A 16266-nucleotide genomic window follows, 5' to 3' on the forward strand; every position below is an offset into this window, starting at 1 on the left:
ATTTACGGTCTTCATCACTTGGCAAAGGTCCTACAAGAGGTCTGTTTGATTCCTGAGCCCGCCTTGCTATCAGGTGTTCCTGGCTTTCATTTTCACATACTTGGATTGCTGAGTTATCTTTCCATGAGGTGTTGCTGCCTTGAATCTCAGTCTTTAGGAATCATTTCTGCATTTCATTGACAGATTATACGTAGATCACAAATATTGTAGAGTCCAAACTCCATCCAGAGTGGACTTCACTCCTCTACTAAAACAAAAAACAAAACAAAACAAAAAAACTATAAAAATCTGCTATGACAAATCAAGTCCTCACTCCTCAGTCTGACATAACCATCAAATATGACCCAGTCTATCTTCCGCATTTCAACAGACTTTATTTACTTCTTTGTTGGTTCCCATTTAGTTGTTCCCTTGATGGAACGTTTTTCCTACCCACCCCACCACCACACCATCTTTCTGTCTATGCTCATTTTACTCTTCTCCCGAGTAAGTCCTTGGATGAGACGAAACTCCTTTTTAGTACCATCAACCTGTCTGTCTCCTCATCAGCCTTCCGGCATATGATTGTATTATGGTTTAGTTTCTAAGTTTTCTTGAAAGGTCTTATCACAGTAAGATTGTTGGGCCCTGTAAATATTTTGTTATTTATTGATTAAGCTTCTGTTCATTCAGCATGTGGAGTCTTCAGTTTTGTTGTAAAGATTCAATTCTCTTTTCTCTGTGCTGCTACTGTTCCGTGGACGTACCTCTTCCATAGGCCTCCTTAATTCATTACATGCCCATGTCTATGGAGGGGCCATGCCTTGTTTATCTTTGTATTATCCCAAAACTAGAACTAGCAGGTGCTTTGTAACTGTTATTGAACAAACGAGGAAAATGCTAGGGAACAAACTGCAGGGATTTTGTGGGTTTAATACATTTTCTCTGGATCTTGTAAAAGATAAAGGTCATTAATAAATGAATACCCTCTCACCTCTGGTAGGATGATGCGATAGAGTATGTAGCCACTTAATCCACCTTAAAATGCTATTAGGCAACAACAGTGCCTTGACTCTAGGCTGGAAAGCAAACGATATATGATGTCCAATTGTTCTTGCTAGGGGCAACAAGGGCAGATTTAAGGAAGAAGAATATAATATGAAATTTGGCCAAGATACAAGGTTAATGTCTCCTCACCTCCCAAAGAGTATGGAAGGATTATTTGTCATCACAGCTGTTGGGGTTTAGAGCTTACCTCTTATCCAAATGACAGTGCCTTTTCCAGAAGGCTATTCTCCAGGGCTGCCCTAATCAGCCAGCGTGTCCTGTGTAGGCAAGATTTGCCCTGGCTGTCTCTACCCAAGAGGTGACTTAAACCCATCTAAAGTCCATCATTAATGCCAACAATGACCCAACCCGTGGTGGCACTGATTCCTAAAGCTGAAGACTTGGAAAAGGAGCCTCATTTTCCATCATGCTGATTGTTGTTTTCAGCAAGATGTTTACCTCTTCAGTTTTCTCTCTGCCAAGTACAAATCAGTGTACTTCCAACATCCCAGTGTCTGAACTGTGTATTGCTGGCTTCTACTGTTTCTCTTCAATTAACAAGCAGATGTGAAAGAGCTTTGCAACTGACATAGGGAGAAAATCTCTAAGGTGGGGATGGACTGCATCCCACATCTCTAAATCCTCACCAGACATCTTCTGCTAGGTCACCAAGAAGACATGTGCAGAGAGGACATTTCAGATAAATGAATACTCCACAACTAATTGACTTTGGTCCCAAGCATATAAGTAGATTTCCATCCCAGGGAGCAAGGCAAGACCATAGAAGATCAATTTAGTACCCCTTTGCTTCCTTAGGAAAAGGCCAGAATGTAGAACAACTTAGTAGCGTGTTTCTTTAGACTCTTTAGACTCTTCTTCTTAGGTCAATGCCGTGAATTTGGCCTTCTGAATTTTACCTCTTCAACTACAAAAAGCATGAAAACAAAAGGTTTAAGGCAGTGTTAGCCTAATCTGAGCCCTCCATATCTTTCCTTAATGCAGCCATACCACTGGGGCTGCTAGACCGTACAAGAGAAGGATGAGTACAGACCCCTGTCACCACCCCATGAATCTCAGGAGGAAAGAAACTATCCACAACAGGTTTACCAAAAGCAAGAGAAGAGAAAGCTTTATTTCTTTCCTTTTACGTCCTCCACTCCATAGATTCTTTGTCTTTAATCCATTTGAGCTCCTCTCTTTTGGATGGAATGCGTGTGTATATGTGGTTGCGTGCGTGCGTGTGTGTGTGTGTGTGTGTGTGTGTGTGTGTTTGCAAATCTATAAGCATGAGCTTTTGCACTTTCCTGGAGGTCAGAGTGCATGCTTAACCGAAACTTTGCAGGAAATGAAAGTCTTCTATAGCTTCAAATCTTCGCATGAGAACACAAATATATGAATGAAAAAAGAAACTGAATAGGATGAAAGTAAGGACACACTATGTTTTTCTTTTTCTTTTTTTCTTCCTGCTCAGTGGCTGCATCCAGAGCTAAAGATATGCTAGAGCAAGACATGTACTAAGAACACTCACTCTCCCCTAACCGCCCCCCCTTCCTCAGCAAGTTTTGATGGCTCTTCTGATAAAGTACCTATATTTTACAGTCAGAGGTAATGACATGACAAGATTATTCTTTTTCCCCAGGCCCTGCCCTGTAACATTTAGGCGCCTACCTCCCTGAGCCCAGGAGCTAACAGGAGGTATTTTCCTCCACTTGGTGGGGCTGTGCACATATGCGCTTGAGGGAAGAGGAGAGTCCTGGCAGGCACTCTGTTCCAGCTGTTCAGGATTGAGTGATCTTTCCAGTGCATCATCCTGGCTTTATGCAGTGATGCCTTCCCCGTGATGACAGTATGATTATAATCAGTGGGCACTGTGCATTCCTATGTAACAAAGCACATACATGGTCCCAAGAGGACACATTTGCTACCCCAGGTTCATTGTCAACCAGCTGTGTGGTTCTTTATTGCGCTGTGCCAGAGTTCTTGCCCAAGAACTTTATATGCTTTCTATGCTCTTTATATGCTTTATGTGCTTTATTTTGCTATGCCAGAGTTCTTGACCAAGTAGAGTGGGATGTAATCCCTCTTCTGGTTATCTCTGGAGTTTGGTAGAACCCTAAAATTAGATGTGAAAATTAGATGTGAAAGTGCTCTGGGAGTTGAAACAATGGGGAAATCCAAATCAAAATGTTCACTGAGTTCTGTTTTCCCAGTGTGCAAACTGCCTATGTCAAGTCTTTCTCACTTTGTAGACCATTTTCCACAGCACAACCAGAGTGGTCTTTCTCGATGTATGTGTGACCATAGCCATCTGATTAAAATCCAAGATATCTTCTCCCTCCCGTAGAAGGAAAGTTACGCCTCCTTAAGTCGCTTACAAAGCCCTTCACAGTAGGTGCTCTTCACCTCTGGCCAGTGGCATCTCTCTCCTGATACACTAACAACCCACTGAACACGGAAGCCTTCTCTCTTGCTTCTTCAGACCTTAACCATGGGGTTGTCTTGGTCTAAAACAGCTTCCCCCTGTTGTTAGCTAACTCCCACTCAATATCCAGATTACATAGAGGGTCACTCTCAGTGGGAAGGCTTTCATGGTCCTCTATTAGAAGCCTGATTTGTACTCCCACGAGACTCTGTACTGTCCCCAGATGTTTTCTCTGATTGTTTTTCCTCCACAAAGGCACAGACATCATCTGTAGAACTCCACATGGTAAAACTCTGCAGCTAGCACAATTTGAAGTTTATATACAGTACTAAAGAAATATTTTTGAATGACCAGTTGGATGGTGTGTTAGTTTCCTACAACTGCCATAACAGAGTACCACACACTGGATGCCTTAAAACAACAGAAATTTATTTTCTCACAGTTCTGGAAGCTAAAAGTCTGAAATTAAGGTGTCAGCAGAGCCATGCTCCCTCTGAGACTCTGGATAGAATCCTTCCTTGCCTCTCTCTAGCTTCTGGTTGTGGCTGCAATCAATCCTTAGTGTTCCTTGGCTGGTAACTGCATCACTCCAACCTCTGACTCTCTTGTCACCTGGCATTTCACTCTTCCTGTAAGGACGCCAGTGATACTGAATTAGGGCCCACCCAATGACCTCATCTAACTTGATTACACCGCCAAAGATCCTATTTCCAAATAAAACACATTTACAGTATTAGAGGTTAGGACTTAAATATGTATTTTAAGGGACACAATTCAACCCATAACCATGTGGTAAATCAATTATTTAGTAATTAATTAATTTAAGTTATAGATAGAAAAGGCTTCTGATAATGATAAAAACCTGTATAGATCTAATCAGTATATTTGCTTAAATAATATATGGGTGATTGTGGGTATGTATATACACATGCCTTAATTTTTTTATATTGTGCAAAAACCCCCATGCCTAATTATTCCAAATAAAAAATACTGTGTGACTGTGATTTGTCTAAAGCACTTTAAAGACACCTGCCTTTTCCAGATGTAGTTTTTAGATGACAAGCAACAATTTTTCGGCCAACTTTCAAAATACTATATTATGATAATCCGTCACCATATAAATTCTGTGCTTCTATCATTTAAAATATTTAACAACACTGAAGTTAGTAGTAGTTTTTGTTATCGTTAAAAGACAGCAGTGGAATTAACAGCATCATTTATTTGGATCTGCAAATTCAGGGGATTTTTGTGGCTAGAAGTCCTCATCTTTGTCACTTAGAGTTCTTTAGACCTGTAATCTATTCTTCACTCTTTTCTTGAAGACGATTCATGCATATATTAGGTCTTTTACCAAAGCCTCAGATTATGAAAACCAAAGTAAGATGAAGAAAAGCAAATGATGGGCTAAATTATACCTTAATTTATAATATGCAGCCATGGAAAAATCAAGAGGGAAATTTAACAAAGAACTCAGATAAAGTACATTTTTCCTGATTAGCATTGGGTAAAAGAAAGTGAAATAAAGATTTCTTTTTGTTTTAAGTAAAAACTTTGAAAGCTGTGCATTCGGGTAACTCTTTAGTAAATTGCTCCTCTTCCCTAATGTTCATTTCAACTAGTGGTGATATTGGGGGGTCAGCATTTCGCTCCAGCTGCCACCCGAATAGTCCACACTGGCCTCGTTTCAAACTTAGAACTGCTTCAGCGATCCCTCTAAGAAACAAGAGTGAATAACGTTTCAGATGGCTATGAGTAAGAATCCATAATGTAAACTAACTTTGGTGAAAGAGAAGTTTTAGAGGATGTGAATGCCTATTTCAGACAAAGGGGATTATTGGTAAGTAACTGACCAAGGCACTTTTTCAAATTCCATTCCTTTTAGGTTCTCTTAGAGTTTCAGCTTAATTTAGCCAGATATCAGCCTTATTCCTCCGCACCTTTCCCTAAATGTGTGTGGCTGAATATTCTTTCGGCTTTAGGAATGGATTGCATTCCTAAGTTAAACGTCTAAATTGGAGACTCTAATTCTGACTTTGTTGGGTGTGTATGTGTGTGCAAGGCACACCACCATATGGCAAAAGGCAGAGCTGCTAAAACCATATATAACAAAAAGGAAGATCGTTAGAAATTAATGAACTGAATCTTATTCCAGGTACTCACCATACTTTAAATTTCCAGATTTGTTATCAAATTATTAAATTATTAAATTTCCAGATTTTTATTATCAAAAATTCCTGCCTTGATGAACTATTGGGACCCACAAGTGTATTTGCTGGGCATGGTTCCCCATAATCAAATATTAATATCTTAAAAAATCAAGCATGCTTATGAAAATGTGCTAATGCTCTCATTTTCAAAAGGGTTTATTAATGAGGAAAAAATAAAAGTCCTTAGTTAAACAACTTCAGTAGACTATAAACCCTTCAGTAGACTGTAAAGTGTTGCAGGGAAGCAAGTTGCATTTTTGTGTAGATGTTAAGTATCCATAAAGTCTAATGCCCAGTGACTACCCAAGGGTGATGAAAAGAAATGAGCTTCAGAAAAGTCTCCTCTTTTACCAAACCTGTCTCTGTGATTCCATCAGCTTCCATGTTGATGTTTGCACGAGCCTGTGGCTAATTACTTTTTCATTTCTTCTCAGGCTAGGTACACTCATATGTGAAAAGCATTTAAAATCTCCAAGATAAGGGCATGCAAGTAAATAAAAGGGGTATGTCATTTGTATTAATGCCTCTATTATTATTACTATTGTTGTCTAATTCCCACAGCTATTGGAGGATTGAATTTAAATGTTGACAAAACACATAATAAACAACCTGTGTGATAGGAATACTATACAATGATAATTATTTCCTCCCTTGTGCGTTATTACTGAGGTTGTCCGTAATCAGGAACTGTGAACTCTAAACTTTTTCTTGCAACCATTTTATTAAAAGATCTTCTGGATTTTTTCCCCCAGGCTGGAAACAAAGAAACCCAAGCAACTCCTAAAAGCCACTGAGAGGGAGATGTAAAAGACACAGTTTTGTTTGTTTGTTTTTTTAAGAATAATCAAGTCCACCTTAAATAATAAATAAAGATTCAAATTAAAAGTCCACCTTAAATAATTCAAATTAAAAGTCCACCTTAAATAATAAATAAAGATTCAAATTAAAATACCCTTTTGGGATAATTATCTGGATGTTTTTGCTAACTGGCCTGCAGCCATTATTTTCTTGTCCTAGCGAGTCAGAGATTGTTCTCCCGTTGTTGAGAAGAGATAAAAATCAGAAAAAAGACAAGTTAAGGACGCTGGTGGAGGACTTTTACTTTACATACCATGTCCTGTCTCTTTCACATGTGCTGTTTCTAAGATAAGCTTGTGAAGTCGATATGAAGATTCCCAACTGCCAGGCAAGAAAACATTTCAGATTGAGTGCCTGACTTTCCAATGTCACGCAGCTATTGAAATAGACAGGATTTTAACACCAACTGCCTGGTTCCTAAGGCTGGGTTCTTTTCTGCATTCCATGCTAATTACTAAAAAGGTGTGAGATTGGCATGTGGGAGTTACACCTTTATGTAAATGCAAATGAAACACAGCAGAGACTAGAATGTTCTCTGGCCCTGGCAAAAGACAAGAAGCACAAAGTGACAGATCCACTCTAGGCCCATAATTTTAAGAGGCACTGTAATTTTAAGATAATAAATATTTAGATTTACTTTTTGTTTCCTAGCCAGTAAGTCCTGTCCCTATTCTCTGGCTAAGGGGTGTGTGGAAGTGGGTCTTTGTGATAAATTATTGTGTTTGTGTGTGAATGGATGGAAGGACACATCAGAGATAATGTAGTGTTTACTGCTTTGCTATTAGCACAATGGGCTGTCTTTATAGAGCGTAATATTCAAATCTATGCACCAGTGCTCTTTCAAATAGAGAATTTGTTTTCTATTTTCACTTAAAACTATCTTTTATTTTAATTAACAGGAATGCAGTTTAATCAACCATCTTTACAGCTAAGGGAGTTTTACAGGCTTATAATACTGTCAGATTCTAGGGTTATATAAGTGAGAAATAGAAAGACAATTTTAGGGAAGAAGTGGATTTTTCTCCCTACCACCCTCCCTCCCTCCCTTCTGTTTTTCTTCCCTTCCCTTCTCTTCCCTTCCTTCCTCCCCTGCCTCCCTCTCCCTCTCCCCTTCCTCCCTCTCCCTCTCCCCTTCCTTCCTTTCTTCCTTCCTTCCTTCCTTCCTTCCTTCCTTCCTTCCTTCCTTCCTCCCTCCCTCCCTCCCTCCCTCCCTCCCTTCCTCCCCCCCTCCTTCCCTTCCCTTCCCTTCCCTTCCCTTCCCTTCCCTTCCCTTCCATCCATCCCTTCCTTCCCCTCCTTGCCTTCCTTGCCTTCCTTTACTTCCTTCTCTCCCTATGAAGAAACTGTTCTACAAGCTAGGAAGTTTCATTAATGGTGTGTGATTCCATCTCAGAACAGCTATTCAGACCTGTCAGAAACTTCATTCCAATGTCATTACCCAAGGGCTCCCAGTGATGGGTGCGCATGTTATTATAACGGTAGGAGAAAGGATTTGTACGCACATCTGTGGATTAGAATCAGTGGTGTACTGATGTAACATCCAGCTCTTCAGTGGGAGCCGGGAGACAAAAAAGATTGAGTAGGGGGGAAAACCTTGATTTCTAGAGCTTGCTAAATTCTGAGCTATGAATATTCCCACCATGACCAACTTCATGGTTATTTTTTCCCATTAAATTTCATTAGGGCCATATAAGATGTCATAAGGAAGATAGCAGTGATGGGAACCCATGTGGTTTAACTGATATCCACATATGAGTTGAGAATATATAATTCAAATAGCTATTGGTTTTAATACCCCAGTGTTGTTTCTTCCAAGAAATATTTTCCTTCTTTCCTAAAGAGATAATAATAAATATTCATGACATAATTTAGGAGATATTTTTTATTCTGGGACTTACCTCATCACTATTGTTCTGTATAAAACTAGATTTGTGAAAAGACCCAGGATTTTACATTTATTATATCATCTCCTGTTGGTTTGAAAATGAGATGTTTGTTTTGCTAATATGTTTTCCTGATTAAAAAATTGAGGCAGCAGTCGATTAAAAGTTTTTCTCACGGCAGTACAATGGCAGGCTGGAAGTTTTCAAATTAAATAGTGGTAATTTCTTAGATATGCTCATAGACTATTCAAAATTGGGTTAAAAGAAAGGTTTTTAATTTTTTATGGGTCCAAAACAGAATTTTGCAAGGGATTATTTTACCGATGTATATGTCTATATACATATACATACATGTCTATATATACATATACATACATATACATCTATATATCTCTCTGTGGGGATATACATACATATTTGTGAAACATATATTAGCTAATGAGTGTAGCTTTGTCAACTTAAAAATTAAAAAACAAGATAAAAGAATCTTATACTCTGCCAAGGAGGTGTGCCCAGCTATAGGTGGTTGGTTCTGCATATTATTTCTTGTTACTTATAAGTTCTAGGAAGAGAAGAATTCCTTTTCTGTCCTTTTTACTGTCAAAATCTGTTTCTATCTGGTGACTACACATAAGGCATACTCAAAACAGTTTTAAAAGTAAATACATGAACTAATGAATTTAAAAGATAAGATAGCAAAGTCAGGTCTATACATTTTTTTTCTGTAACATATATATACGTGTTATATATATATATAACATGTGTTATATATATATACATACATATATAGAATAAACATATATATATATAAAACATACATATATAGAATTAGTTCATCTTCAAAATAAAGGCCTCCAGATGTCTGAATACCTTCTAGGTATGTGGACCAGTCAAACTGTGCCAAAAGATAATGAGAGGGTCTTATTGCTTTAATTACCTGTGTTGTTCTCCAAGGAACTCCCACCCCTGCCAATTCCTACACATGTTATTTATTTATACATCCATGCATCCATCCATCTATCCATTTACTCAAGAAATACTTGTTGTTCCAATACCATTTAAATAGTGGTGATACCAGATTAAGCAAGATATCTACAATAGGTCCTCATTACCAAGGAGCTTACTTTCATGACATTAAACTCATACATAAAAGAAATGTTACGTACACAGTTAAAATAGGATGATGTGACTTGAGAATAACTAGATGACAATATTAGATTGGCCATTTGAGAATGAAATGAATTTAAAGTGAGATCTGAATGACAAGGAAGAACTACACATGCAAAGATCAGTGGGAGGAGGGGTTGAATTTCAGGGATGACAGCCATCTAACATGATAACTCTGAGGATGGCATGACTTTCTTTCTGTTTCTTGAATAGACCACAGGTTGGAGGATAAAAGGTGAGGAGCAAGCTGGTACAAAATAAGTTTGGAGAGGGAGGCAGGGCCAGATCATGGGGCTTTATAGCTTGGCTAAGGAGTTTGCATTTAATTGTAAATGCAAGAACTCATTGGAAGGGATTCTGTTGGGGAGTACTGTGACTTCATTTAAAGTTTTAGAATATTATATAACTGCTATGTAGAAATGGATCACATATGAAAAGGATAGAAGCCAGTTAGGAGAACAGTTAGAAAACCCTGGGGAATTGATAGTATCTCTCTCCAAAGCAAGGGGCAGGTCTGTCTGTTTACTGTTCAGTGCACTAAGAAGAATGTCTCCCTCTGGGGCAAAGGTCTGATGCTGACTGCCCATTATAAAATATTCAGGTTCCCTAAGCACGTGGTTTCTCTTCTGTAATGTGATCCACTTGTGTGTGAAGATGTCACCTGGCTCTTTTTACATTGCTTGGTGAGAACTGGAATTCAAAGAACCCACACAAATGCTGACACTCCGACTGTTGCTATTGTCTTAATATATAGTCCCTGGTCTCTGACCCCAATGTCTCATGTCTCCTGCCAGCATCAATGAAATAGTGATAGATTAACTTTGCATGTAGAGGAGGGTAACTTTCCAGGTTCTTCATGGTTCTTCAAGGTGGCAAACAGTTCTGATTGTCTACTTGAGATTAGTGGTTATGGTAACATGTTTTTCTCCAGTAACATTCAGAGGTTTTGATGTGGATGCAGGTAGATGGGTTTATGTGTTAGAGTTTAATATGAATGGCTTACTGTATGATCACATAGCTCCTTCTGAATAGAGTCTCACTACTGGAGTATGCAGAACCAGGAGGACCCATATTTAAACATTGCCCTGTAAAGTGCTGATGAGTGTGCCAGAACATTTAGATATTTCAAAGAGGCACCAAAATGGTAAATACTTTACTCAATCATTTGTCACAACCAATTTTTATATTCTTATGCTTAGATGACATAATTCATATTAATGAATCAGGCCTTATGTGAAACCCTACTATTAATAGTACTTGACTAAACCACAGACCATGAGCTACACCTAATTAATAATAATAATTAATAGAATATCATACATTTTCAGATCATATAAAGAGGTAATTACATATTACAGAGACGCGTAATGTATCTCTGGTTTATGAGGTTGAACATCAATAAACATGTTTTTTAACATATTTTTACACGATTTTTTTCATAATTTTTAAAAAGTTTTTAATTTTTTATCATAATTTTTTAAAGATTTATTTATTTGAGAGAGCGAGAGAGTGAGAGCAAGCACGAGTGGGGATAGGGGCAGAGGGGGAGAAACTCAAGCGGACTCCCTGTAAAGCCTGACACAGGGCTCAATCAAACGACCCTGAGGTTATATCATAAACTTTTAATTGAATTGAGAGAAGCTCCTTACCACTTGGTTGCTAGTTTCTCTCTTTATAATACAAGGATATTATCCCCATAGAGCAGTTAAGGAGGTATTTGTCTGTAAAGCAATTTAGTGGAAATGATATTGTCTCTGCATGTTTGCACACTTGCATGCATATGTAATAGACTGAGGATTCAAAATACTTGGCATCTGTTTCATCTACAGAGAGTTGTACGGAGGGAGAGCCATGCACAAATCCAGTGTCTGGTTCTAGGTTTTACTTCCTCTGCTGCACTTTCTCTTACCACGGTAGCCCCTGGTGTACACAGGCATCTTCATCTCCCAAACTCTGGTTGGCTGTCTCCATTTGGGCACCAGAAATTTGCTTTCCTTGCCTTCTGAAAGACTCTGTGCTGCTGAAGGCCAGTAAGTATTCAATTCTAGTCAGAATCCTCTTACTCATTCCTAAGTGTGTATTTTGTATGTAGTTCCTTTGCCAGAAGCAGCTTTATATTAATATTGAAGTTCCCTTAGGTTTGTTGGACACCTAAAATGTATCCTGTGTTTGCTCAGTTTCTTTCAATGTTGAAGGATCTGGAAGTAGACAGTAGAGGCTTTTCGTATTGTGGAAGAATGTCCAGTGTCCTTTCTGAAGAGAGAGAAGGAGCAGAAACCTCCTTTAAAGTCTTTCCTCCCAGCCCTCGCTTGTCTCTTCTTCATATTCAGCAACCACGCCTGACTTGGCAGAGCCTGACAGCAGCCGCTAGCATCAGTTATGACAATAGTCAGTGGATTTAAGCTTCAGGGGCAATGTACCAATGGAATAAATAGAATATATAATTGTTGCTCTGAGGACAGAATGTGTCGCATTCTCTATGGGGGTCCTCATTTAAGCCCAAGACCCAAAAAAGACAAACATCGAAAGCTCAGCATGGAGTCGCTAAGGCAGGGGAATACAAGCAAAGCATTTTCCTCATAAAATGCAAGTTTTAGGGTTTCATGTCAATCACAACACAGCTTTCACCCTTCTCCAGGCCTGAATCAGTAGCCATGGCCTGCTGGTACCCATGATTCTTTTGGCTCAGAGCACCAGCAAGCTCCAAGGTCATGCCTGGTGGGAGACTCACAACAATTTTTAATATAAGATGGTTGAACCCATTTTCCTTTATCTTATTTCCTTCCTTAAACTTCAGTCAGGCACGTTTTCAAAAGAGCAAAACTAAACTAAAACGAAACTAAACATTGTGCCTTCAGCATACTATAAAAGAATACTTCATATTTTGATCTCAGGCAACCATTCTGACCACATCTTTCCCCATTTCCCTACTCATTCAGTCTCTAGGCATACCCAAAGAGTTGAGTTTTCTGCAACATAGCCCTCTCTCATACTTCTGTGTCTTGGGATAAAATGTTTCCTCTGCTATGCCCATTTCCACCTGATGAAATTGTACTCATCATTCAAGGTCAAGTATAAATGTCTCTGAGGAGAGTCTTACTGACCCCTACCCTTCCACTCCTACTCCCCAGGGTTTTAGCTGTCAGACTGAGAGAGCCTGGGGCAGAAATCTGTTTCATGAACTGGTAGGTGACAGAGAATGGAGTGGAAGAGAGAAGCACCAAGTAATTTCTTCTCTTTGCACAGTCATGAAACAAAAATGGAAAAGAACTCATGTTTTACTTGACAAATCATAAATTATCATGAAACGAAGTGAGATATTATGAGCCTTTGGCCTCTGACAAAGTAATAAATGTTAAAAAGAAACATCACTGTCACATGTATACAGATTATAGAAAAATATGAGGTATGCTTTTTATAAAATGTAGGGGCCAGTCATAGTAAGCATGTTAATATTCACATCGGGTTTTTTTTTTTTTTTTGGAAGGACACAAATGTATACACTTAGCTTTAAAAAGGTAAGAGTTGCAAAGAGCAAGATGAGAATGCATATTTATGCCATATGGATAATGCATGATGAAGTCTTGGCAACAAGAGTCCCGTAGCTTGCTCTGGGGATAATAAGTATTTTCTAAGAGAGGGTTCTAATTTCTCCTGTCACAGGTATTTGTATTTGTTTGTAGCCAGGATGCATTGCATCATGGCGTCTAGGATGCAGTAGCTGTTTCATGGCCCTTAATGAGGTAGAATAGTAATGTTTCTCTACCTGCTGGGCACACTGACTCAGCTGATAAGTGCCTCAGGGATCCAGGGCCCATGCCTATTCCTGTCAGGAAATATTCCCTTGCATTACAAAGGAATTACTTGAACACTGCAATTTCGGAATTTGTATCAACAACCGTGAAGGTCAGGGCAATCCATGTAGATGGCTTTCTGTCATCCGTACTGAGATGTCTATTTAATGTCTGTGATGTTGTCAGGCAGTGGTGTATCATTTGTTTTCCTTCATACAAAGACTCAGCCAACACCCAGTGATACTATGATTATTGATTATTGATCACCCTATGACCATCTGAATCCTTCCCACCTAAGTTTATCTTTCCTGCTCTATAGTATAAATCCTCTCTTTCTGGCAGGAAGATATCCTTCCTGGCATCCCCAGTTTCTCTTCATTGCTCTTGTTTTTCTCAGATCCTGAAATGCTCTCCCTACTCCTTTCTAGATGATCGAGTTTCAAGCTCGATCTTTCAAGCACCACTGGCACCCCCATTACCTCCACCTCCATTGACTTCTTCTGGTCAGCCCCACATCTCCTGGTCAGCCCCACATCTCCTTTTTCTGAAGTCAGTTTGTACTTCTGTCCCTATGAGCCTTTGGGGTTATGCATCTTCTATCTCTCTCTCTTTCTCTGTCAATTATTTTATTCTGGTCCTTGGTACTAGCTGAGCACATCTAATTAATATCTTAAACTTTTTCAGAACAGGAAACATATTTTGCTCTCATGTAATCCTTAAGGAACTTTACAGAGGGATTAAAAATATGTAGTGGTGGACTGATTGGTAAATAAGTACAATGGGGACTCAGGAGGGTCAGCGGACCTAGGACATGGTCTAAGAATGTGATACCAGGACAGCGACAAGATACCAAGGGGAGATAAAGTAGACATTGTATATGACAGAGGGATTCAGACTCAATGTAGACTTTCCTGTAACTCCTTGGCATTTTTAACATCAACTCTAGAAATGTTAACAATAAGCTAGCCTATATTTTTCATTAAAAACTAATACCTTCAAGAGACATAAACCATATTTCTCCTCTTTCTTTTATTACTGAAGTGAAACTGTGGCCAGGGAAACTTTTTGTACTGGTCCCTTTTGATAGAATCTTTATCCAGTTTATGTCTACAGATAAAAAATGTCAGATATGAGATAGTTGCTTAAATTTAGCATATATATAATGTCTATATGAATGTAAACCTACATAACCAAACTATTCATAACTTTTCCACTAATCACTGAATATTGACAACTGTGCCTTCTGGCTAAAGATCAGCATAAACATTTCATTTGTTCCATGAAGACTTGGGCCAAAATCTTGCCCAGCTCAAGAAGTGCTTCATAACAAACAAGAGGTTTTTATAACTCCAGCTAACAGAACTCTTTCTTTTTCCAATTTGAAAATAAAAGATGGATAATTTTCTCAGTGTTGAAAAAAATCTGTTGAGGGATGTTCCCACTGCTGGAGTTTTTCTAGTAATCTTTGGCTCTGCTTGAAGTCTCTGGACCCTGTTGTCATCCCTGAAAGTGGTTGTCCTCTTGCATCAGTTTCCTGGGCAGGGGATCAAACCAGCTATTAGGTGCCTGTTTGCACTGCATGAAAACAAAGTTTAATGTAAAGAAACGTATAGTTTTCCTATGCCTAATTCCTCAGAAGCCTCATGTTGCCTGACCTCAGGCATTCTTTGAACTGAAAGGGGATGAATATCACATAGGTCTGTTTGACCAGATCATCTTATCATGTTGAAGTCCTAATGACCATTGCCTGAACATGATGAACGGATCTTGAATGTGTGTGTATTATCGTGGTTGTTTATTATTTCCAGTCTGGGGAGATAGGGTAAATTGGCTATACTTGTGGTATAAGGGTTGATAGCTTTGCTGTGTTAATTCTTAGACTTCCTAGGCTGTATAATCTCTCTAAAGAGCCCTTCAGAGCACTTGGCTCTTGAAAATCAATATTAGGCATGATCATTCCTTCTCTCATGTGTCATTGACCTTCAGAGACCACAAATAGGCCAAATCTACAAGCATCAGATTTCTAAACACATGTTTAGTAGAGAGAATTTCTCTTTCCTGGCTGAGGAATGCTAGCTACTGGTCTGGAGAAAATCTGCTTAGCAAATTGGAAGAGGCCAGAGGATTAAATGCTGTTGAGAACCACTTAGCATTTTCTCCCCTGCACACGGTATTGTAGCACAGAGCAAAAGAAAATCCTGGTTGGTTTTTTTTGTTTTGTTTTATTTTCTGTGGGTTTTTTTTTTTTTTTGCTTGAACTTATAAATTATTCATTAGACCAATGAGATAATATGAGAATTTGGCCTCTGAGAAAGAAATAAATGTTTTTAAAATAGAGCTAACACATATGCACAATACAGAATTATATCAGGCATGTGTTAGAATATGGATCAGGTTTCCAAACATATATTTACATCTATTTTAGGCTTAAAACAAAATTCTATATATATCTTAAGAATTTAGTATGGAATATATGAAACAAACCAAAGCCATGTTATTTCCTTTGTCATATCATTAAGGCCCCAAACAGAGGTACCTTACTATCATGCATGAAGTGTGGACTCTCAGATGTTGGTCAGTAGCTGAGTCAACTGGTCTACTGGCCTGTAAGTTGCAGCCTCAGCCAGATTTGGGACAACGGATGTCATGTGACTTGCCTACTACTGGCTCTGAATAGGCAGACCACAGAGCAGATGGTCCAAGTCTAGAGTCCAAGCTACTATGGCTTTTTTAGGAGGAAATATTTCTTTGTTTTCAAAAGGAGTTACCTCTGTTCTAATGTTCCTGGATTTTTTATACTAATCGTATAACATATGGCATATGAATAAATCAGAGTCAATTAGGACTAAAACTCTCTCAGTGCTGGATTATTCTGTACTTATATAGTTTGTATTAACAGCTAGAATAAT

At 38.7% G+C, this 16266-nt stretch overlaps 1 protein-coding gene across 2 annotated transcripts in view; it reads left to right on the forward strand.

The window, feature by feature from the left end:
* NRG1 (neuregulin 1) overlaps positions 1-16266 on the forward strand; it is a 1048028-nt gene that overhangs the window by 470573 nt on the left and 561189 nt on the right. The window lies entirely within an intron of this gene.

This window comes from Ursus arctos, unplaced genomic scaffold (assembly GCF_023065955.2).
Source record: "Ursus arctos isolate Adak ecotype North America unplaced genomic scaffold, UrsArc2.0 scaffold_27, whole genome shotgun sequence".
Classification (NCBI taxonomy): Eukaryota; Metazoa; Chordata; class Mammalia; order Carnivora; family Ursidae; genus Ursus; species Ursus arctos.